General features: G+C 33.5%; 1 long non-coding RNA gene across 2 annotated transcripts; it reads left to right on the top strand.

Moving 5' to 3' along the window:
- The first annotated feature begins 1823 nt into the window (after positions 1-1823).
- Positions 1824-5642, top strand: LOC121122895 (uncharacterized). Of its 2 annotated transcripts, XR_005865865.2 has the most exons (11): positions 1824-2570; positions 2877-2955; positions 3146-3199; positions 3467-3532; positions 3715-3757; positions 4024-4099; positions 4285-4338; positions 4606-4685; positions 4873-4926; positions 5192-5252; positions 5440-5642. It is a non-coding gene; the product is annotated as an uncharacterized lncRNA (long non-coding RNA). The 2 variants fall into 2 exon arrangements; XR_011781593.1 differs by lacking the exons at positions 3467-3532; positions 3715-3757 and having other exon boundaries at positions 2107-2570.
- The last annotated feature ends 19291 nt before the right edge of the window (positions 5643-24933 follow it).

Below are 24933 nucleotides of genomic sequence, written 5' to 3'. Positions count from 1 at the left end.
TAATATGTATCTGCAGATGGTCCGGAAATGCAAGTTGCACCTTTAGGACTTTCCATGTCATCTACGATAAAATCTAGCCTGTCATCTGGGGGGATTGGAAAAATATATATTTATATAGGGTTGATCTTATCTAGTGGTGCACATTTTATTATTTTCAAACCGGAATGACATTGGTTCAAAATCACGGAGGAGGACAAGGCATCTAATCTCTGCCAACAAAAATTTGGACAAAGTTTTTCTCTTTTGTGATGAAAATTTTTCACCCTGTGAATAAGCAGAACAACCACTACATCACAAATGAACATCCAGACAATGTTTAACCTTCAGTGAGACATGTCTCAAAAAATCCAGTGATCAACATAGGCGAAGCCTACCCTCCCATTTTTGTGGAGAGAAAGGAGCGGCTGTGTAGATGCTAAAGAACTTCTGGATAAGAAATTACTACCTTGGGTCAGATAAAAGTTCGGGGACAATTTTGTTTTCACTTAAGACGGAGCTATTTTTCATCGTGCTGCTAAGACCAATCCTTCCAGAGAGACAACTTTCCAGGCTTTTGGGACAACAAAATGTGGCTGCCTCCTCTCTAAACGCAAACCTCTTGGACTACTCTATCTAGGCACGTCTGGAGGAGTGAGTTTGTGATACTCCTCACAAGAGTGTTCCGTCACTAGAGGCTTTCATCAACAAGGAGTGGGTCAAGCTCGAGTCTGACTACATAGTCAAGGTCTGCAAGGGATTTAGGCCCCGTATTGAGCTAATTATTAGAGCTGAGGGTTCACATATTGAATAAAAGTTGTGCCGGGCATTATTTTCAGATGATTGTGTTAAATAAATGTCCTTACAATACCTCTCATTTAAATTTTACTCTTGAAAAATGGAAAATAAATAAATGTGTAGCACTAAACAAGATCAACCCTGTATTTCTTCTCGCACGTATAGTTTTTAAGATGAAGCTAATTTTGTTTTTTATAAGTTTGCTTATTTATGTGTGGAAAATCAATATATTTGATAAATCCAATATCATGTTTTCTACAGTACTATAATTCTTCAAGCAAAACAAAATATCTTTAGGTATATAAAAATATATTTTATATTGATATAATAGCATATAAATTATAATATAATAGTAACATCGGGCAATAAGTCCCGGACCTAGATAGGAAAACAACATCTTCTAGCACAAAATTGATTTTTACTCAACAATATAATCTCCTTTTAGAACGATACAATCATTCCAAGGTTTTTCTACCTTTTCGATACTACGGGTGTAGAACGATTTATCTAGACCTTCAAAATATGCTTCAGTTTAAACAATCACTTCCTCATCTGAGCCAAATCTCTTTTCACATAGTATTTTTTTTAGTTCTGCAAAGAGGCAGTAGTCGCTGAAAGCCAAATCTGAAGAATACGGTGAGTGCAGTAGCAATTCGAAACCCAATTCGACCGATTTTGCGACTGTTTTTATTGACTTGTGATACGGTGCATTGCCTTGGTGAAAGAAAACCTTTTCCTTCTTCAAACGATCCAACATAATAGTCTCTGTTGATTGATTTCTATGTTCCAAGTAGTCAATGAACAAAATTCCATCCGAATCCCAAAATACAGAGGCCATAACCATGTTGGAAATCGGCAACCCATCGTTTGATGTTTGTTTTCGATGGGGCTGAGTCCGAATAACATTTTTCAAACCATGCTTGGGCTTGAACGGTGTTTTTTTCCCATCAAAAAGCAATGATAAATCAATACATGAAATTGCCTTCAATACATCGTTTTTAAGAATCATAAAAGTAGCATCACTTAAACCACTGTAATGAAATTTTGTCAGTAACTTTATGAATATTTGTACCTTTTCTATGGTTTATACTCCGAAAGATATTTTGTTGGTGGGGCTGGGGACTTATTGACCGATGTAATATACCTTTTATGTGACTACAAAGTTTTTATTAGTAGGTAAATTTTATGTACATTTATAGGCTATATAAATTCATTTATTAAATGTCGTTGATAATAATAAGAACCACGTGCTTACTTAATGGTATTCAAATTTCCCGGTAAGCGCTGCTCCTGAGGTCCTGCACATGCTTAATAATAAATAAATAAAATGCTACATTTTTATCTCCCAACCTTACATCAACATGCTCATTTCCTGTCGTCTTTCGTATTCATAAATGTTCATTTGCAATGGGATCTTCGTATCGGTCTCTACTCCTGGGATCTCACTCATTCCAACTCGATAAGAGTAGACACGACCATTTGTATTTGTACTCGAAGCTATCCTGAGGAATCGCTTGGATTGAAGGAGGAGATGTCTCGCACAATTCCAAAACGAATGTCCCAACCTTAACATTCCTTTCAAGGACTGTAATTCGAACAGGCACCTTCTTACTCCTCAAAGTATGATATGTGTTACGATCCGAGGTCTAAGCTGTATCCTGGGATAACTCCATGAAAGTTGAGGAACTCGCCTCTTTGTCTCATGATTCGTCTCTTTGAAGTTGACAATCACCTTGTGGTTGAAAGGACCTGACCGGGCTACGGGACTAGGAAGACCTCAGGGTCAAATTCGTAAGGTACGCCGTGTAGTCGAAATCTTTTCAAATGTTTCATTTGAACTCTCAAATCATATTTTCTCCGATCAGAGCTACGCTTCTCCTTTCTCAACAATACTCAATAAAATTCTCAATTCATACGAGGTATAATTATATTCTTCTTTGACGAGAGGAGAGTATTATAATTTGAGGGAAAGAATATCCCCTCGTAGTTATTATATGTACAGATGTGTACCTGATCTTAAAAACAAAACTTATAATATTATCTTATGCAAGAAATGACCTTTAATATATATTTAATACTAATTATATGTTTTTCTGACTTAGATATTTCCCCACTATTTCCATCTGTCCGAGTTACGTAGTGGCTAATCCATGTTTTCCAAAAGAATCTTACAGAATAAAGGTATGTATTCTAGTATCAATAGCTGAATATTTGTTATTTAAATGATGATTTCCTATGTATCAATTGGTTAGAACTGGAGTGTTACGATGAAGCCTGTAAACTAGGGCGAACTGATTATTTTGAAATTAACTATTAATATTTTCATGATTCTATTTCAATTACTAATTTCTCGTTTCTTTTTTCCTAACAGGATACTCGACATAAGTTAATAAATCGGATCTTTCCCTGACGATCCATTTACGATGTAAGTTCAACAATTTTTGCATTCTTTATCTATTAAAATCCCAGCTCCTCACCTCAGGTTCTGGATTTAATTTATATCCGAACCCTGAGCTTTTCTATGAGTTGAGGGAAGAATAAAATAATTAATCTCTCTTAAAACACATGTTCGTTCTTTATGAGCGGGGGTGCACCTGAAGTTGGGTACAGCGCTATTGAAACTCCTGGAATTAAAGAATTTAACTGGTCATTCATTTCCTTAATTGTCTCTTCTTTTTTTTGACTTATTTAGGTTTCTTCCGAATGGTTTCCCCATGGTCGTTACAGAGTGGTTAATCCTACCACGAAAAATCTTGAGGTATGTATTATATAGCTTTTTTAATCATGAGTTATTGAATGATGATTTCCTATGTATCAATTGGTTAGAACTGGAGTGTTACGATGAAGCCTGTAAACTAGGGCGAACTGATTATTTGTCATAAACTTATTATTTCATTGTTTCTAGTTCGATTAACTAATTTCTTGTTTCTTTCATTATAGGGTACTCAGCACAAGATTACGAATTGGATCATCCATTTATGACGTAAGTTCAACAATTTTTGCATTTTTTATCTATTGAAATCCCAGCTCCTCACCTCAGGTTCTGGATTTAATTTATATCCGAACACTGAGCTTCTTCTATGAGTCGAGGGAAGAATAAAATAATTAATCTCTCTTAAAACACATGTTCGTTCTTTATGAGCGGGGGTGCACCTGAAGTTAGATACAGCGTCTTTAACAATTTTCGAACTGAAGAATTTAGTTGTTCTTTCATTTCCTTCATTAATTCTTTTTTTTTTTCTGATATAGATTATGTCAAGGTTTCCCTGTTGTAATTACAAGAGTGTTTTATCCTGTATTAACCATAGAATTGCATGTTCTTGAGGTATGTATTATATACCTATTTTGAATAAATGTAATTGAATGATGATTTCCTATGTATCAATTGGTTAGAACTGGAGTGTTACGATGAAGCCTGTAAACTAGGGCGAACTGATAATTTTTTGTAGAACATTTAACATTTCCGTGATTCTATTTCGTGCGACTAATTTCTCGTTTTTCCCTTTTTAGGAAACTCAAAAAAAGATTACTGATTGGACCTTCCTCCGATCAACCATTTACAATGTAAGTTCAATTATTTTTGCGTTCTCTATCTTATGAAATCCCAGCTCCTCACCTCAGGTTCTAGATTGAATATATATCTGAACCATGAGCTTGTTCCATGAGTTTAGGGAAGAATAATTAGATAAATCTCTCTTAAAACACATGTTCGTTCTTTATGAGCGGGGGTGCACCTGAAGTTAGATATAGCGCCCTTGAAAATTCTCTCATTGAGGAATGTAATTTTTTTTTATGTCTTGAATACATACTTATTTTTTTGGTACTATATAGGTTTATTCCGGTTGATTTCCTCCATTGGATTTGCAGAGTGTCAAATTCTATATTACCACGAAGAATCACGTATTCTTGAGGTATGTATCATGTAGCTATTTTTGGCATCTGTTATTAAATGATGATTTCCTATGTATCAATTGGTTAGAACTGGAGTGTTACGATGAAGCCTGTTAACTAGGGCGAACTGATTATTTTGAAATTAACTATTAATATTTTCATGATTCTATTTCGATTACTAATTTCTCGTTTCTTTTTTCCTAACAGGATACTCAACACAAGTTAATAAATCGGATCTTTCCCTGATGAGCTATTCACGATGTAAGTTCAACAATTTCGCATTCTTTATCTATTAAAATCCCAGCTCCTCACCTCAGGTTCTGGATTTAATTTATATCCGAACACTGAGCTAATCTATGAGTTGAGGGAAGAATAAAATAATTAATCTCTCTTAAAACACATGTTCGTTCTTTATGAGCGGGGGTGCACCTGAAGTTAGATACAGCGCTATTGAAACTCCTGGAATTAAGGAATTTAACTGGTCATTCATTTCCTTAATTCACTCTTCTTCTTTTTAATTATTTAGGTTTCTTCCGAATGGTATCCCCGTTGTCCAGTGGTTAATCCTACCACGAAGAATCTTGAAGGTATGTATTATGTAGCTTTTTTTAATTATGAGTTATTAAATGATGATTTCCTATGTATCAATTGGTTAGAACTGGAGTGTAACGATGAAGCCTGTAAACTAGGGCGAACTGATTTTATAATTAAATAGACCTTGCTTTTAGCATCCTATTATACTATCTAATCTTGATTTATGTTTTCATTTCCTAGGATTTGGATGACAACGATTTAATCATAGGAATAACCAAAGTATTGAGGACTATTCATTAATTCGAGACTTGGTTGACTAGTTGGTACTACATGAATATGTGATTGTTTTTATTTTTTAGTTGTGTTTTTAACTATTAAAATTGTTATACTCTTTTTAAATTATTGTTGATACGTTCATTTTTAAATAAAGCCTTGTAAAGCTATATTACTTCACATTCCAAGTATTGGGGATCTACTGCTCACAAATCCTTTTATTTTAACTATCATTCTGTGCATCATTTGCATTTATTAGCACATTTATGTGAGGAGGCATGTTTATACATATTATTTCATGGGACCTATATATTTTTTTACTGACCTATTTTATCGTTGTGACAAAGTTTAGTCTGAGATGTTTCGACATAGCCGCATGTACAATAGTCGAGAGGATTCATGTCATGCAAGGAGAGAGGGCACGAATCGTGTTTCCTCGAGTCATTGCAACGATTCCCAGCATCATTGCAGAGGCTGAAAACTTGAGCCTAGTTAACTGTGGAACATTATCGACCTCGTAGGCAAGGTAGCGGTCATTCCTATGGTTTCTCAACTAATCCACACTTCATTTTCTTGTTGCTATGCTGGGCAAGATTCAAATTGGCTATATTTATGCTATTGTCCTCTATTTCCAAAATGAATATACCGATTTTAGTCAGTTGTAGCTCATTTGAACGCTAATAATTACGGAATATACATTTAATATTTATGTCTTCCATAATTTATGTTTCAAAAAAAAAGAACATTCAATATACATATATATTTAGAGCAGTGCTTTCCAACCGGTGGGCCACGATCCCAAATGATATTTTTTAAATAGAGTATGTGTGTGTCCAAATGATGTCCTTCATCGTAGGTTATTTTGAATGGGTGCTGGCTAAGACGGGGCTGCAGATTTAAGGGGGCTTATTCTATAGCCAAAACACAAAAGTAGTCTTTTAGAGATAAAATATATTTAAAAAAATCTCGAATACTCCATTTTTGATATTTTTTTTCAAAAATCCATAATTATTTACAAAAACTTTCCAAAATTCAATCTTGAGCATTGGAGGAATCTTCTTAATGGCTCAAAAACAGGGTGTTTTTCTTCTCTGAGGAAGAATTTACGTAATGTATAATTACCGAGTGGTTCATTTAAATCTGAACACTGACAAGATATAATTTATTAATGAACAATAAAGTTTCAACAAAATTAATACTATAAATAGATGTGTGTCTGAGCTCTCTTAATCATTAATATATCCCCCTTAGCAGCAATGATGGATTCCAGGCGGAAGCAGGCACCTTCTGTAATCCTCACTCATGGTGCCCCCAGTGCTGGTTGACAGTTGTTTTGAGATCCTCGGTGTTTGGATGACGGACACTGCAGGACTTCCCCTCGACAAGAACCCAAAATGTGTTGTCGAGGGGGATGGAAACAGGACTATAGGGGTGTCAAAAAAGAGTTTAAAAGACACATTCAAAAGAGTCCTGCAACAGAGGAGATCAGTTTCTTTCATTGATGGTGTCAAAAGTGAGCTCTCCAACCTCGAATAGCTCTTTACACCTACTTTTTTGATGGCTCTCTGAAAAATCTGGTGTGAAACCATGGAATTGAGCGATTAGTCTGGACTGTTTTCTTTAATTCCTACGTGTCCAGTTTGGTCTTTTTGACAGAGCCCAACATCCTCTATAACGTTTTTGTAATTGCTGGCGGAGTAGACGGTAGTCATCTGGAAACGCCCAACTGGTTTGAGTGTGGTAAAGGAAACTGATCAATCACGCTCAAGTGTCATTTTCTGGACTTGTATGTAAGCAAAAGAGCTCCGTTGTTTTTTTTGTAACTAATTGTTTATAAAATTTCAATCCTCATTAATTATTGAATTAGTAAGTGTTTAGATTTCAATGGACAGCCAAGTACATGTAAGTTGTGATGGTTTCTTGATTGTTTGTTCTAAAATAGGTTGCTATATTTAAAAGGTTGGGAACTACTGATTTTGAGACTAAAAAAGGATAAGTGATTCCCAACCGGGTTTCTGCGGTGGGAGAATCATCGTCTTGGGCTCTACGAAGCTATCAAGGTGATCTTTAAATCCCCTTTGTAACCAACAACGTAAAAAATGTGAAATAAAACCAAAAATTTGGCCAAAATCCTTCCCTAGAAAACGCCTAAGGGATCCAGATACACCTTTTCTCTGATCTGGAGCAGTTCAGATCTTTAGAATTTTATATATTTGATTAAATTTAGGGCAAGAAGAAGATAATTTCCTTTTTTATTATTGTTATAATTCTTTGATTTGTTTTCAACTTTTTTCTTTTCTTGACTCTAAATGCATTCGATATTGATATCTTCCAAAAAGAAGGTGTGCATGCCTCTTGTTAAACAAATATCAAATATAAATATAAAGATATGCTTCCTTGATTTACTTTAATATATATATACAAAATAATGACACTTCGACATCCGAAGCGTCGGTGGTATAATGGTCAGCATAGCTGCCTTCCAAGCAGTTGATCCGGGTTCGATCCCGGCCGACGCAATGTTTTTGAGGTAATTTTAACTTAATTTAATCTCTTTATGTAGGAAGATTCATTCCATTCCATTTCTTCTCGCATCTTAAAGTATACGAAAAAAATGATTTTACTTTTCGGCCTTTTACTTTATCTTGTAAAACAGATATTGAGATTGTTTCTTTTTAAAGTTCAAATCAATATTAAACTTTTGATGTGTTGACTTTTGCATCTAAGTCCTAGTTTTTAACTGATGCTTAAAATTAACATCCAATATCTCATATACATCTATAGCGTCTAAGGCACCACCCAAAGTTTGACATTTCCTCCACAATGTTACACGACTGGGAAGGTATTCATTGAGCTTTGTCAAATCTTTTTCCTTTAAAAAAATAGATCATAACGTTACTCATTAGGACAACAACAAAAATAGACTTTGGTCTCATCAGACGACAAATTGCGTCTTAAAAGGGAGTCATTTTATTTGAAATGTTGTTTGAGCAAAATCCAAACTATTTTGAAGATGGTTTTACTTGTGAGACGTCTACCATGAAATCAAGAATACTGTGAAACTATGTCTTTGAAGCATGAACATCCATCTTTTCACTCATCACCCTAGGATGCATGGTGATCTTTCTACATACGTTGAACAATGGGAATTCTTAAAAAGTAATTGCGTCAGCCGGGAATCAATTTCGGACCAATAGCTTTGAGGGCAGCTATATTCCCCCCTCGCGTTTTCATCTGCTAAAAAATATATCTTTCAATATATTCTTGTATATTTTCATATTCCAAAGTTCAACAATGATCTTTAAATTCATATTGGTATTTATAAAAACAGGGACGCCTTTTTATCCTAAGCAGAAATGTAAATTGCATGCAGAGTCAAGAAAGACGTCATTTCTTCGTTATTGTTCAGATTATATTTTCGTTTTTCTAACTTGGACTTCCAAAGACCCCCAAAGGAAAGAAGAAAAAAAAAGGGGACATTGACTTTCCGGAAGGAAGTATTCACGGCTTATATACACACATCAAAAGTTTAATATTGATTTGAAGTTAAAAAAAAAAAATCCTCAATATCTGTTTTACAAGATAAAGTAAAATGCCGAAAATTAAAACCAGTCATTTATTTCATATACTTTAATATCTATCTTCCTATATAAAGAGATTAAAGTAAAACTTACTACAAATATATTGCTTCGGCCGGGAATCGAACCCGGACTGACTGCGTAGAAAGCTGGTATGCTGACCAATACCAAATTGACTTCTGCCTCGTTTTGTCGATCACCATTGACAACTTGCACCACTTCTTTTTAACTATTTACTATTTTAACAAAAAATATAGCCACTAAGTAAAGAAAGCTTCGCTAAGATGCTGCCACATTTGGTTAAATCTAATCTTTTGTGTTTTGTTTATAGAAGAAGCAATTTTTTGTCAATAGCTATGAATATTTTTTAAAAAATTCCAAAATATTGAATATTTTGGAAAAATATTCAATATTTTAAATATGTTTCCAGAAAAATTAAATTTTTTATACTTAATTTTTGAAATTTTTTGTGAACAGTTATGGATTTTTGAAAGTTTTTGTAAATGATTATGGACTTTTGAAAAAAAATTCCAAAAATTGAGTATTCGAGATTTATTTTATTTTATATTTTATCTCCAAAAAACTAATTTTATGTTTTGTCTATAGAATAAGCATCCTTAAATGAACCCCGAGAATCTGCAGCCCCGTTTTAGCCAGACTTACTTCAAAAGGGGCCCCCATTCAAAATTTCAGCCTCCTATGACCTACAGTGTTCGCACCGATGAAGGACACACACATACTTTATTTAAAAAATATCATTTGGGATCGTGGCCCACCGGTTGGAAGGCACTGCTTTAAATATATATGTATATTGAATGTTCTTTTTTTTAACATAATTAAAATATAAGTATATTTTTTACAACTACTTTATATTCACGATGCCCTGACTAGGTATTCAATTTCATAACTTTAAATTTGTTAATATAATTGAACTCGTATATCATAGCAATTTACCGCTGTTATATGATGCTTTATTAAATTTATTATTGGGTATGGTACATGCATGTATGTAGAGTTTACTTTGAATTGTGTTGTGTTTATTAGTTATGTCCTTTGTTTAAGCTTAACTAGTTAACTGTTCGGGCACTCTTTCTTTTTTTCTTCATTTTTTTGTGACCAATTATTAAGGTATAAGTAGATTTGAGTAGTCTATAATGAAAAAAAAAGATGCTTGAGGAGAAGACAAGAGTTAGATATATTATGGTCAATGATTAAAATCCAGTTTAGAAGGGGCATGTTAAAAAAAAAAGAAACCAAAAATTAACATGGACACCCTAACAACTTGAATAATGTTTTGTAGGAGAGGAAGAATAATGCTTTTTACGTTCCATTAGATTAGCTACAATCAGCTGTGACAAGAGAGGAAGGAGAAAAGGATATAAACAAGGACATTTGCTAGAAATACTCCGATGTCGATCCCCAATTCTACTCTGAGTCCAACAAGGACTTACATTTAAAACTCTGCAACAAATCCTCAGGGTTACGCTCCGTCTTTTATGAGCACACACGAACATTCAAACAGCTTTTGAATAATATTGAATCTATTTAGGAAAGGATGTTTACTACTCAGGAGTTAAATAATAAGGACAACTGCAAAGGAAAAGAAAAATCCTTCTTTAGACTACCAAATACAAATTAACGGGCCAGCTAAAAAATAAACAACGTATCTACATAATTACACAGCTGAATTAAGACCCTTGTTAATATCAGCTGCCTGTTATATGATTTTTAGGGGAGAAAAATAATAACTGATGCAAAGAAGCATTAAAACAGCATTAGTGCAGAGAAAATATATGTATATTAGGTTTGGGAAAAAGTAATTTCGTATTTGCCGCCATTTTTTAAAAACTAAGTATATCTCTTTCAATATTGATCACATCAGATCATGCAATAAGGTGTTGCAAGGGTGTGAGTGTATACTAAAAACGCTTTTAGACAGTATTCTAGGTTATGATTTCGCCCTTATTTGTTTGTTATTTATCAGGATTACGGCAAAAGTTACCGATCAATTTTGTACAAACTTGGAATGAAGATTATTTATGGTCACAGTAAGAAGTATGGAAATAGACAATAAAGACAAAATAATTGTCAGTGCATTGTCAATTAAAATTGCTACATTTTATAGCAAAATAACTTTGTTGTAGCTAGTTTGGAGTTAAAGGTATAATTCAAGAGAAGAAAAAGTAGAACTACGTCTGCTAGTTCATTAGTCAGTAAAGAGCTGTGAATTTTGGAAATTTTTCTCCGAAAAATTTAATTATTTAGTTTTTTTTTCAAAAATTTGAAATTTAGAAATTTGTTTTACAAAAAATTTCAGTTTCTTTTTGAACAGCTATGGATTTTTGAAACTTTTTTGCGAAAAATTTAATATTTGAAATTTATTATTTTTGAAAGTCCTATGGATTTTTGAAATTTTTCTACGAAAAATTTAATGATTGAAGTTTTCTTCAAAAAAAAAAAATTACATTTGAAATTTTATTTTATAAATTTTTTACTAAAAATGTCTATTTTTGTGAACTACTCTGAATTTTTTTAATTTTTTTCCCTCAAAATTTAATTTTTTGAGAATAGCTATAGATTTTTGATATTTTTTCCCGAAAAATTTAATTTTTTTGGAAATCCTATGGATTTTTGAAATTTTTCTACGAAAAATTTAATGATTGAAGTTTTTCCCAAAAAAAAAAAAGTTGGAAAATAATTGCACTACCCAGGAGTGAAATAACAATGACATCAGCTAAGGAAAAGAAAATTCCTTCTTTAGATTACCCATTCCTAAAAAACGCGGGAGCTAAAATATACACACATTGAATAACATTATGTTGGGATTACTCTGAGTCCAACAAAAACTATCACATATAACCTCCGAGGCGCAAACCCTCCTTATTACTCTCAATCAGCTATTACTTTATACATATATTTGTTCTCTCTAAAAATTACTAAATAATGTACAAGTTGCAACAACAAAAAGTCGTGCACGTGTGTCAGTTCATATTTTATACAACTCTAGTTATATTGTAATATTTATGTCTACTCACCGCCACTAGCAAACGGGTTTTTGTTTTGCCACTTGGTTTATGTCTTTTTGTTATAGAGTATTTCTTGACCAGACAGTCCAGTGTGATTCGCAATCTTTAGAAGCCATCATGTAGTAATAAGATTAAAATTCTTCATTTTTATTCATCCACATAATTTATTCAATGTAATAGCATCAATCAACTCTTTTCTGAAGCTCAAATGGGGTTGTTATTGAAGAAAAGCCGAGAGAATTTTTTTTTTAAATATCAAATTCAAGATGGAAAATAATAGAAAAAGATGTTGATAACAATTCCCAAATACCGAGTGGTCTATTAAATTCTGAGCACTTTGAATTTTAAACTTCAACAGGATATTATTTATTATTTAACTATTTAATTTTAACAACATTAATACTATAAGTAAATGTGTGTCATGTTCTCTAATGTGACCGCCCTTAGCGTCAATGAGTGTATCCGTGCTGCTGCAGTAGACACGACACACTCTACGGATGTTGTCCTCTGGCATGGCATCCCAGTGCTGGCTGAAAGTGGCTTTGAGTTCCTCAATGTTTGGATAACGGGCACTGCAGCCCTTTCTCCTGATATGCACTCAAAAGGCGTAGTCAAGGGGGTTGGCAAAAAAACAAAACAAAAAAAAACCTCCAATGACTCAGTCAAAAAAGTCTTGCAACGAATGAGATGGGCTTATTTCATTGCTGGTGTCAAAAGTGCACTATCCACCCTCAGTAGGCTTTTTCCATCCACTTTTTTGATAGATCTCTGGACAATCAGGTGTGAAGACCCGAGATCTCTTGCATGGTCCCTTATGGACTTGAGAGGAATCCCCGGGGCTTTTTTCTTTACTCTTCCAGATCCTGTTTGGCCTTTTTGATACCCTTTTATTCCTCTGCAACGTTTTGGACTTTGCTGAAGGTGTTCAAGAGTGGTCCTGGAGACGCCGAACTGCTTAGAGTACGCGAATGGAAATTCGTCAATCACGTTCAAGGGTGTTTTTTCTCGTCTCGTACGTCAGCTAGGTAGCTTTGATTTGTTTTGTATTGCATTGTAACTAACTGTTTATTCTTTCAAACATTGAAATATAAATTAATTTCAATGATTCAACTTTGATTAATTATTGAATTAGTAAGTGCTCCGATTTCAATGGACCACCCGGTAGAAAACTGGGTAAGAATATAAGTCTGGAGAAATTAAAACTCTAAAATTAAATTATAAGCAAAAGCACATAAGTGAAGCCAAATTGAAAAAATATGAGTTACTTGAAGGTAATGGCCCGTTCAAAAGTTTTGAGACTATAAGGAACGAATTAAACAATTATGTATACTTTTGTATAGATTAAATATCCAAAATATTTTATGATATCATATATATATATATAGTTTATTCCAACTTTCTCATCACAATATATAAATAATTGTTATTTTTTCAACATATCCAACTAAAGATAATGAACAAATTAATGAAAAACGGAGTTTTCTCAAAGTTATTTAAAAACGAATGAAAGATTTACAAAGTTACGAAAAGGTGGGGTAGAAATCCCCTTTATAAATTAAAAAAACAAAATGTTTAAAAGTACATATCTCACGACTGTTGTGTTCAGACCTACAGGAAGAAAAGTCCTTTTAAATGTATATTATAAATTATCGTGAGAATCTTCACTATTATAGCCTCTACTTTAAACTCATTTTCTCATCTCATCGTAAGAACAATTAGCATATCTGACGCCTTGGGACTTATACCAAACCTATGGGTAATGATACACTCCACCATGGATAATAGAGGTATCACTCGATTAGATCCTCGAGGAAGGGTATACCCACAAGTGTTTTTTTATGTATGTAGGTATCTGACAAAGCATCCCACTCCTCATTGACAAAGTCCTTTAATGTCCCAACATTTGGTTATCGGATTACGCAGGCCGGAAACTCTACTTGCCACCAGCTACTATAATACAGTGGATCCAGATCACAAAGACCGCTTCTGGGGGTATTCCAACGGAAAGCAAGGTTGCCATATGGTAATAAACTCTATTTTTTTAATTTAACGTAAACAAAAACAGGAGACTCCGGCCTCATTTTTGAAAGGAAAAAGGATAAAATCATTCTAGCATACGATGGGATATTCAGTTTTAAATATTGTCTTAAAACTTTTGCACAACTCGGTATTTTAAATAGGTATTAAAAGCTTGGATTCCTTAAGAGGACAAAATCCCTTCAACAATAATTTAGTTCAGAAATATATGATGGATATTTGTGGATCAACACAAAAATAATTTTGAATGAATATAATGAGAAATGTCCCATTGACAAAAAAAAATCATAAATACATACAACCCAATATTTTTGAGCCTGTTTCGGTTTATTATAGGTTCTATGCTCAAATTTCTGGGAATCAATGAAATACTCGAGAATGTTGCTAACTATAGTTATAAACATTCATTTGATTTAGGGGACACTATTTGACTCCAAAATGGTATTTCAATTGAGCGTTCGCTCAAGAAATCCTGAGCTCGCTCCCTCTCAATTAAAAATGAGCGGACCTCCTTTTTTCGCTCGTATAGGTGTATTTGAATGTGACAACTCTTTATAATTGCAATTAAGTTCAATGTATTGGAAGTTCAAGTGACAATCATACATTATTTTGCAACCTTCAAGTGTAATTTGCAGTAACCACAAGGGACAAAACAGACTATTATATTAACAGAAACAGAATATACATACTTAGTTGAATAATCAACAAATGTAATCTAGATTCAATTTTGGAGGAAATTATACGTGCTTGCTTTAGTGTTGACAGGTCATATATCCGTCAATTTTTGTACATTAAATTTGTCATGAAAATACATATATTCATAGTGCTTATTGATTAATTTATATGAGCAGCGTAGAGTTGGCGAATATAGATATTATTCAAATCTGGAAACACTGATTAATACTTGGTTTTTTTTTGTCATTAACACATATAATTATTTTAATCATATTTAATATTCGTAGATATAAAAGTATAATTTTTTTTTTTTTGCAAAATATCAATATATAATTTGTTAAACTGAATGTATGATATGGTTTTTCTTCTTCTTTTAGCTAACGAGAGAAATATGTAGAAATAGTGGAGGCATTAATTCATGGAATCTGGTCGATAAATCACTTTTTCCTTCTTTTGTTTCATGCGACGATTTTGAAACCAAATTTTAATTTGTCTTTCCGTCATACACAAGTTCTTAGCCATCTCCTTTCGTCTTGGTCCACAAAGATACCTAATGTTAAGAAAGGATAATATTATCATTGATAGACTTATGTATGTATGATTAAATATTAGGTCTAAAAAACCCAGAGAATAAGCCTCTTACCTATTGAAATGAAACTCCTTTTCCAACTCAACGATTTGTGATGAGCTAAATGTTGCTCTGGGACGCTTATTCGAGGTGGAGGACTCTTTAAGATTGTTGCCTTCTGGGATGATCATGGATGATGAACATTCGGAGGAGGAGCTGATTGGGGATGCGGAAGGGGATTTTCCTACCCGTGATACGTTCATCCAAGGAAAGAGGGTCAGGGGCGGTGTTGTACTACTACTAATCGGATTGTTGCTTTCGGAGGAAATATCCGGGATGGATGAGTCCATGAGAGGATTTTGCTGAGAGGGATGTTCATACGTCTCCTGATGTTGTGTGTGTAGGTTTTGAGTAGTGGGATGTGAATACCAGTAGTTGTTATAGGACTGGGGATCACACTGATTCCAATAGTAGTTGGCTCCGGGGTGCGATTGGGGATCAAAGTTGTTGTAATGGTTGTGAGGCTGCGTATTGTTGGTACTGTAATAGTTGGGCACGGGGTTGTTGGAGGAAGGGAAGTAGGGATTAGGATCCTGGAGGGATCCATAAGATGCGTAGCTCGTGTTGTTATTATAGTAAGACTGGTTATACGTCGTCTCTGAGGCACAATTTGTATCAATAGGTTTACCCTCAAAGAACTCTGCAGAAGAACGTTCACTCTGAAACATAATGACTTCAACACTTTAAAAAAACAATAAAACAATTCCTTAAGCCTGGAATGAAAGCACTTGACTGTGACACGGTTTTTGAATTAATGTTCAGAGAGTTTCAAATCATGAACAATATTATGGATTAATTGACCGGCGAGCGCTCGCGCGTTTTAGAATATCTACTCTTGTAGGTCAAGAGCTAGTAGCTCGGGACCTATGATATATTTTTTCTCCGGTGCCTCTTTTCTATTTCTTTTCTCTTCTCTCTCATCCATCATGAATTTGACGCCTACCGTTGTTAATGACCTATGGGTCGCCACACCCACCAAACCATTCCATTATTTCAATTCTCTTGATACCTTTCTTCTTCGTTTTTATAAATCAATAAATACTATAATTGTTTTCTTTTTCTTTTATTTGTTCTCAAATATAGTCAGCTGAAAAAATCAATCCTGTGTTCATCTCTAAAAACTACACGGGATCTTTATGATAAATTTCTTTTATTTTTTCAAATTAGGATTCCTCCTCATTATGTATTTATTGAATCATAAAAAGGTACTTACTTCAAAGTACATTGTATTTTGTCACCAGCTGTCGATTTTCTACTTATCTGATTGTGTATATGTTTAATTCAAATGAGCTCTTGTTAAGCTGCTGTGAACAATTATAATTAAACAATCATTCCTTGGTTGGAAAGACATATTACCTAATTACTACAAACTGATTTTGTGTCTTTTTTCTGTGTCTTTTTGAATAAAAGTTATACTAAAATATAATAAAGGTCAGAACGTGCTATAGAATTCCAATACATAAAATTATGTTTGTAATGCCTAGGGGACAGAATATGACAAATGACAAGCAGGCTCTGATACACAAATCTATTTTTGTAAATATTTGTCAAATTGAATTGGAGAAATACATTTATTTCAAATCCAAATTTGCCCCCATAGACACAGACTTTTTATCTGAGGGGGAGGGGGTACGAAAGGGGCGCATTCCCTCCCCAGTCTTTCAGATTCTATATATATGTGCTATATGAGGGAAGGCTATATGTGAACAAATACCAAAAAGGGTTATTATACATCTATTTAAATATCTATACATTTTAAAATAAAAAAATTATAAAATTATCTAATTATTTTATAGGAAAGGAATATAAATCACACCCCTCTACTGCCTTAAATGCCCTCTCCCCCCTTTTCCCAGTTTTAATATCCTTTTGGTACGTTTAAATTCCATAAATAACGAAAATCTAAGTTTGAAATGCAACACTGCCAGGCAATTTTTAAATATCTCTTTCCAGAGCTTTTGTTTAAAGATGATAATTGTCGGTCAGAATTGTCCAAGTGAGCAACTGTGGGAAAATTAAAAAGGCGTTCTGTTTTAGAGTTAGCTCTTATAACTGATAGATGTGCTTTTAAGGGGAAAAAGTATTATTTGAAAGGCTTTTAATAGAATAAAATTACTATTTTTTATCGAATAAAATGAGTAAAAATATGAATCTTCTATTGTCGTCCAACCTCAATATTATTTTCTACATTATCAATTTAAATGCTTTTGGATCTTATCTTGAACATTGTTGAATTTAAATCCTATAAGGAATATCCCATCTTTTTAATACGGAATATTTAAATATTCGAATTGGTAGACGTTCTACTTGGCCAACGTCCTTTTATTAATTTTAAACATATTTTACTCTCTTTTATGTTGAGGAAAAGGCAGTTGGTTACACTATACAGAGTGTAAATAAATGGTTGAGAAATTCAATAGGTGTGACAGAAAAAATGGGTCATTATACAAAATTAACCAGGGACATTTAGAAAAAATACTATTATTTAATACTCTTTTCTACGAAGTACTATATTTAAGAAAAACACTCTAATTCTAGAACTGTTACTTTCATTTTTCTTTGGGAGTGATCTAGTCTGAGATCACATTTTAATTGATTTATTCCTGAATTTTTTATACCTTTTTTTATTCATTAAAGCCCATATTTGAACTGATTATTTTTTTATTTAAAGTACGTGGGATAAGGATCATGCAATAATTGAATATTCCATGTATTAATGCTGACATTTTTGACTATTTTAATGCAAATGACTTAAATATTCTGTAGTCTGTGGCATATTATAAACATCAAATACCCGCAATTATATTACACATAAATACATCATAACCACGTAATTTGAATAGATCAAAATGAAATGATCGTATCAATGTATAGTTAGTAATTGGAAAGATCAATATTGTAATTAAATAATGCATTTTAAGACGAAGATATTAACACATGTACAATTTGCTGTTACATGTTGCAACTTGTATACAATATACATCATTTTAGAAACTTTTTTTGTTGGGGAAAGGGGTTGATTGTGGCCCCAAAAAAGGAGGTAGTGGCATCCCTGACCCTCAGTAGTCAAAGATTAGGGGAATGTATTTAAAAATATACGATTATTTACCACAAGAGTATCCGAACTGTAGCCAAAATTCTGCAGTTCTAGTATAATTTTAATTTATATTTCAGTTGGTGGGAGCCACTTAGTCCCCCCGTATTTACGGCATTGATCCCCTGTATATAGCAAGGCTATAGCATTGCTCCCCGTACACCTCTGGTGGTTACATCTACCTTGAACGTAACGGTATCAGAGGTCAATTACAATCAGGAGTTTGTTTCCAGTTGTTTGAAGAGGTTCTTTTTTCTCACGGATTAGTTAGCATTGACATCACTGTATGTATGTCCGTACATTCAAGAGCTGTTTCTTGTTGGTAATGCCAGAAACGCATTGATGTTAACGTGAGAACTCCAAGGAGCTCTTGATCCTGAAGACTACTTACTCAGACATGAATTTCTCATCATTATTTGAATAAGAATTTTCTTTTATTTGATGGAACCTTGGGTTATTTTTTCCTTCTTTAGTGAGGCCCTTAGCACTTCTATGTGATCCTGGGATTTCAACACCTTTTATCTCCTGTTTCCAATCCTTTTTGAAAAATATGTAGGTGACTGTTGTAAATATACATAAGCGTAGAACCATAATTATTGACCAAATTTGGCTACGTTTTGAAGGAAAGCAATTGCCTCTCTTCCATTTACTATGGCCATACGGGGTCATTCCAACGGTGGTAAGGAATTTTGTTCAAACCCACAACTGGGGAAAAATGGGATATCCGTCAGAAAGTTTGATGTAACGCAAGTTAAATTTGTAATACCTTTTTTGGTGTCAAAAAGTAGCATATTCAATAACAGAAAAACACTAATTGTTTATATTAATTTTTAGTTAATCCAAAAACTTCGTCTTTATAGTACTACAAAAAAGGTCATCCAAAAAAATAGTCTTTTTATAAAAAAGGTCATCAAAAAAGTGTTTTTTATTAATTATATAATAAAAAAATTGTAATGTGATCAAAAAATGTTCCCTTTATAATAAAAAGGTCATGAAAAAAGTGACTTCTATAAAAAAAGTCAATAAAAAAATGTTCATTTATAAAATATTACAAAAAAATTGTCATATATATGAAAAAGGTTCATTAAAAAAATATCATTAAAAAACTGTCTTATAAAAAAAGCATCAAAAAATATCACAAAAAAATTCTGTTACAGAAAAAAATCATCAAAAATATATATATTTTATAAAAAAAGTCATCAAAAAAATTGAATAATAAAAAACAACATCAAAAATGATTGGTTGGTTATGAAAAGTTTCATACAGCAGTTATTATTTTTATTTTTTTTACATTTACGAAGAAAAAAAAGAGCTACCTTCGAAAGAAAAGCAAATTACTTTGATCTGTTAAACTCAAAAGCACTTATTGCATGCTCACTGACGTCGTATGAACTTATTGCAAACAAAGAAATGAGAGCAATAATTAGGTTCATTTGCTGTTTTGTGGTTGATGAAAACAGTTGCGCGTCACAGGGTTCCAAAATGGAAGTAAAAAAATAGAAAATTCAATGAATTCTTCAGTATCACTACGACCAAGGTGAAAAGGCGAGGTGGGATCCCGGTTTTTTTTTGTGCAAGTAAAAAGTGGTGGTTCCAATGATTCCGTGCTGGTAATATGTACGTCTAAAATGTTGATTAAATATTGGAAAAGGTCCAATTGGACCGGCATATGAGCATTTATTCCATTGCCCAGAAACTAAATATTAGCCAGAAAACCATTTGGAACTATCTGCATCCAAATATCCTAACTATCCTAATTTCATTGTTAAAATAAAGCAATAAAACGCTTAAAATTTTTGACTTCACCTATTAGTACATATAAAAAACTACACTTCACTCCTAATAATGATTCAATTTAGAAACGTAACGTCATAAAAATGAGTGTGTTATATTTATTTTGTTTTCTTTTTACAGAACCGGAGAACTCTTTATGGTCTGTCTTTCTATGTTAGTACATTATGTCTTCTTGATTTAAAAAAAAGATAAAATATACATTGATGTTTCTATATAAACTGCCGACAGACTGATTAATCGATTTTTTTATGACTCCCTACTGAGAAATAGGAAGACGGTTTACTTCCAGGTTTGCAAAATGGGTTTTATTTAAATAAATAATATATTATTGCCATTGGAGTACGAAGATACCTTAAACAGTCTATCCATGGAATTACCCATATACCTATATTACCTTATTATTTGAATAATATCTATTTTGGCTATCATATATAAATGTTTAGCAAGGCTTGTAATACAATATTATATCGAATAAAATACTATTTAGTATTTCAATATTATCAAATATAAATGTAATTATATAATATATAATTCATTTTAAAAATTGTGGAGAAATAATATGAACACACAATAAAAAATACAGAAACTCCAAGTTCGAAATTAATTATTTCAATGAATGTAACTTGAGGTATTCTTTTAAAGTACAGGGAGCGGGGATCAAATTATCGCCTACTTTAAACCTTGATCACTTGAAGACGACATTATCAAATAAAAAACCGGGTACCAAATAGGAAAGCTATTTTTGTCAGCTGACGATACGTAGTTCAGTTAACATCATCCGTCATCATATGAGGAGATAAAGAGCTATAAGGGGAACGAGGAGCTTTCGAGGTCCGCTGTAGTCATGGCATTGCTTAATAATGGAGGTGAAATCTCCAACTCAACGATTGCTTCAACATTAGGAGTGAATTCACAGACTGTCCAGTGCATCCGTAAGAAGCTAGAGGACACCTGGGATGTTGATGCCACCATAAAGAGGGCACCCAAGGAGGAGGGCGCCGACAGGAAGGTCAGGGACACCGACTTTGTCGACAAGGTGAAGAAGATGGTTGAGGATAACCCTACCAGGTCCATGAAGGCCATGGCGGGATCTGGGCTGCCATGAGAGAACAATAAGTCCAAACAATGTCCAAAATCTCCATGCAGTGGTTAACCGAGAACTGTTATGACGTCGTAACCAAGGATTTGTGGCCTCCTAACTCTCCCGACCTTAATACTTTGGACTATTTTGTCTGGGGCTATGTCGAGAGACATACCAAAAGACATCCCCATAGCACCAAGGCCAGCCTGATGTACTCCATCAAGGAGGTATTCGGCAAGATGGACAATGAGAAGGTCAGAAGAGCCTGCTTCCGGTTCAGAGGCCGTATTGAGGCTTTATACTTTATTTTCTGAGAAATTGAGCTGAACTCGATAAATATACTCATTGACTTGAATTTGTGAGGAAAGACTTGAGCCTCTTCACGGAACTGCCGTATAGAACTTTTCCCCCCGTTTGTTTCAAACAGATCTTCATTTAATTTTCTCAAATTGCTTTGATTTTCTTGACCAATCAAATGATACGGCAGAATAAAAATTAGCCAATCAGGTGATAGGGTAAAGAACCCTTCCTTTTCCCATTGTATCTCTGGCCTTTTTCCTTAAAGAACTTGACCTCTTCCTTAAAGAATCGAAGAAAAACGATATATGCAATAAGTTAGAGGCCATAGGATAATTAGGCATGGTTCGACTTTGCCCATTGCTCCGCCAAAAATCGACCTAATGAATGTCTGGAAGTACTTTAGGAACACATAGCAGTTTATATTAATGACTTATTAGGCTAATTACCAGATGCTTTTGGCCTTTTTTCTTGTTACATCTTAGAAAAAAGATTGCATTAAAATACAAGTAAATATGTACTCATTTTGCCTCCAGCCTTTTATAGATGGCTGAAATAGCCAATGCTGACGTCGAATGAAAATGCTCTATTGTTGGGTTTTGGAATTCAGATTCCTCACAATATGTGAAGGAATGGAAAATATTTATTCACTAATATTACATAGCAGGGGGCCCATTGACATCTGAACAATGACCAATTCAATAATTAAGGAAGGTTTAGTTATTGAAATTAATGCATATTTCGATATATTTAAGCATACACAATTAGTTGGAAATCCAACAAACCTGAGCTCTCTAACTTACGTATATGTCGAGAATGTGATCGAATAATTTCCATTCGTTCACTTCAAGTAGTAGGGCGTCTCCAAGATCACGTCTTTGCTGTCAGTGAGTCCGAAACGTTGGAGAGAAAGAAAAGGCCAAATTACCCGCAGGAGTAAAGAAAACAGGTCAGGCAAATCCCCCTCAAGTCCATGAGGGCCTATGCAAAAGATCTCGGGGTTTGAGATCCAACTGTCCATTGAGCTATCAAAAGAGGGGATGGAATGAGCCTTTTGAGGCTGGAGAGGTCACTTTTGATACCAAGAAAGAAAGAATTTTGAATTAGTCTTTCCTGACACATTTGGCCCCCCCCCCTATAGTCCTGATGCCAACCTCTTCGACTACATCTTTTGGGTGCATGTCTAGAGGAAGACCTACAGTGGCCCTCATCCGGAGACTGAGGCCCTCAAAGCCACTGTCAGTCGGCATTGGAACATCATGGCAGAGGAATACATCCACCACCACCACCACCTGGAAGCCATCATTGCCACTGAGGGTGGCTAAATTAATGATTAAGAGTGCTCTGTCTCACATCTAGTATCATTGTATTAATTTTGTTTATATTCTATTGTGGATAAATAAACTTTATCTTGCTCAACTGTCAAATTCAAAGTGTTCAGATTTTTATGGACGACTATGAACGACTCGGTATGTATCTTGGTATTTAATCATATCAAAGGATTTTTCTTATAATACCTACCTACAGTATAGTATATATATTTGTACTCGTAAGGAAATGAAGTCCCTTGTTTATTTTAACTTAATGTTCATCATCTAATTTCATTCAGAAATTCAAAGATAATTAGTTTTACAGGGGGGTGAATCCCTTGTGATTTGAGATATACCACTTGATCAGAAGTACCTACAAAATGTACATTTGTATATAAATATATATGAAGTTAAAATGGAAGAGGAAAACCCTCCTTTTTTCGCATCCTCTGAGTGTTGTTCAACATTCTTCACAAAGAGACTTGGATACACGATATATATATTCAAAATATCCTCAATTGACACTTGGTTTTTAATCGCTCATGTAGTATATCAAACTTTTGTAATTGGTATTAGGCAGACAATTCCTCTTTCAAAACCCCTCATTGTCACATCTATGAAAAGTCATTTGTATCATGTTGAAAATGATGGGACAGACGTTTGATTTAATGGGTTCATTCAAATTATAGAGTGCTACTTCTATGTCTAAATATTTTGTGGGAAATGTTTTTAAAAAGGGGAAGCTAGGGTATGGCATCAAAATTTACATTACAATGGAGCATTGCAGGGAGAAGATGGAGGGCTTGTATCCCCCTCTAGATTAAGGATTTTTTGCTTTTTACTAGATTTTTTTTTTTGGGTCAGGATGAAAAAAAATGACGCGAACATAGAGATAAAAATATTTTTGAAAGATTTTTTTTTTGAAAGTTCATTTTGGGAAATTATGCCGCAGAGCAAACTTTTCACTTTTTGAAATTTTTATTCAATTTGGATCAATTTTGGATTTGGATTCAAAAATCTCCAGCTGTTCACAAAAAATATCAAAAATTCATAGTTATTCATAAAAAATTTAATTTTTTTTGAATAACTATAAATTTTTGAAATTTTTTCAAAAAAATTATTTTTTTGCAAATGATTATGGATTTTTGAAGAAAACCAATTTTTTTTTCGAATAACTATGAATTTTTGATATTTTTTGTGAACAGCTGTTCAAATCAAATCAAATCAGATAGGTGACGTTCACCATTGTGCCATACACTGAGTAAACCAAACTTCTGTATTTTAATTATGACTTTTTCACTTTTTTGTCTCTTTTTAAATAACTTTTCATTAAGGAGTTGTAGATATTGATGTGTTATTTATTTTTTGTTCGGTCCAGTCCAGTCTTTGGAGCGGTTTTATCGGTCCTTGGACCCGTCCTTAAATATTGTTCCTTTGAATTTTTCATAAAATTGTCGCTGGTTAATTAAGTCAAATAAGATAATGAGTGGAGTTTTGACCGAAGACATTTTTGGCGAGGGATGATTCGCCGAATTCCATTTCGCCATAGGACAATTTGGGACAAAAACAAAATATTTTTTTATATTAATTATATTCCTTAATTATCATTATATAAACGCAAAATCAAAGTATATGATTCTAATGTACTTCGAATCTATTTTCAGGGGTTTGTCTTAATACAGCCTCTTTGTTTGACGACACTTTATTGATCGTTAAAAATTGGAAATCATTCATCTTGCCTCATATTATGGTTCTTTGTCAATCCATGTGTATTTTCGAATTATGAATAATCCATCATGTCGAATGATAATTAATTGATAATATATATCTAATCGTATATATAATTTATATTAAATATCATTTTTTTAGCGAAATAATCCAAATCGCCCTTTCATTTCAGCAAATTGTATTTCTGCAAAAATGTTTTCGGATAATGGTCCT

This window comes from Lepeophtheirus salmonis, chromosome 8 (assembly GCF_016086655.4).
Source record: "Lepeophtheirus salmonis chromosome 8, UVic_Lsal_1.4, whole genome shotgun sequence".
Lineage (NCBI taxonomy): Eukaryota > Metazoa > Arthropoda > Copepoda > Siphonostomatoida > Caligidae > Lepeophtheirus > Lepeophtheirus salmonis.
This window is presented reverse-complemented; position numbering and strand designations above follow the sequence as displayed.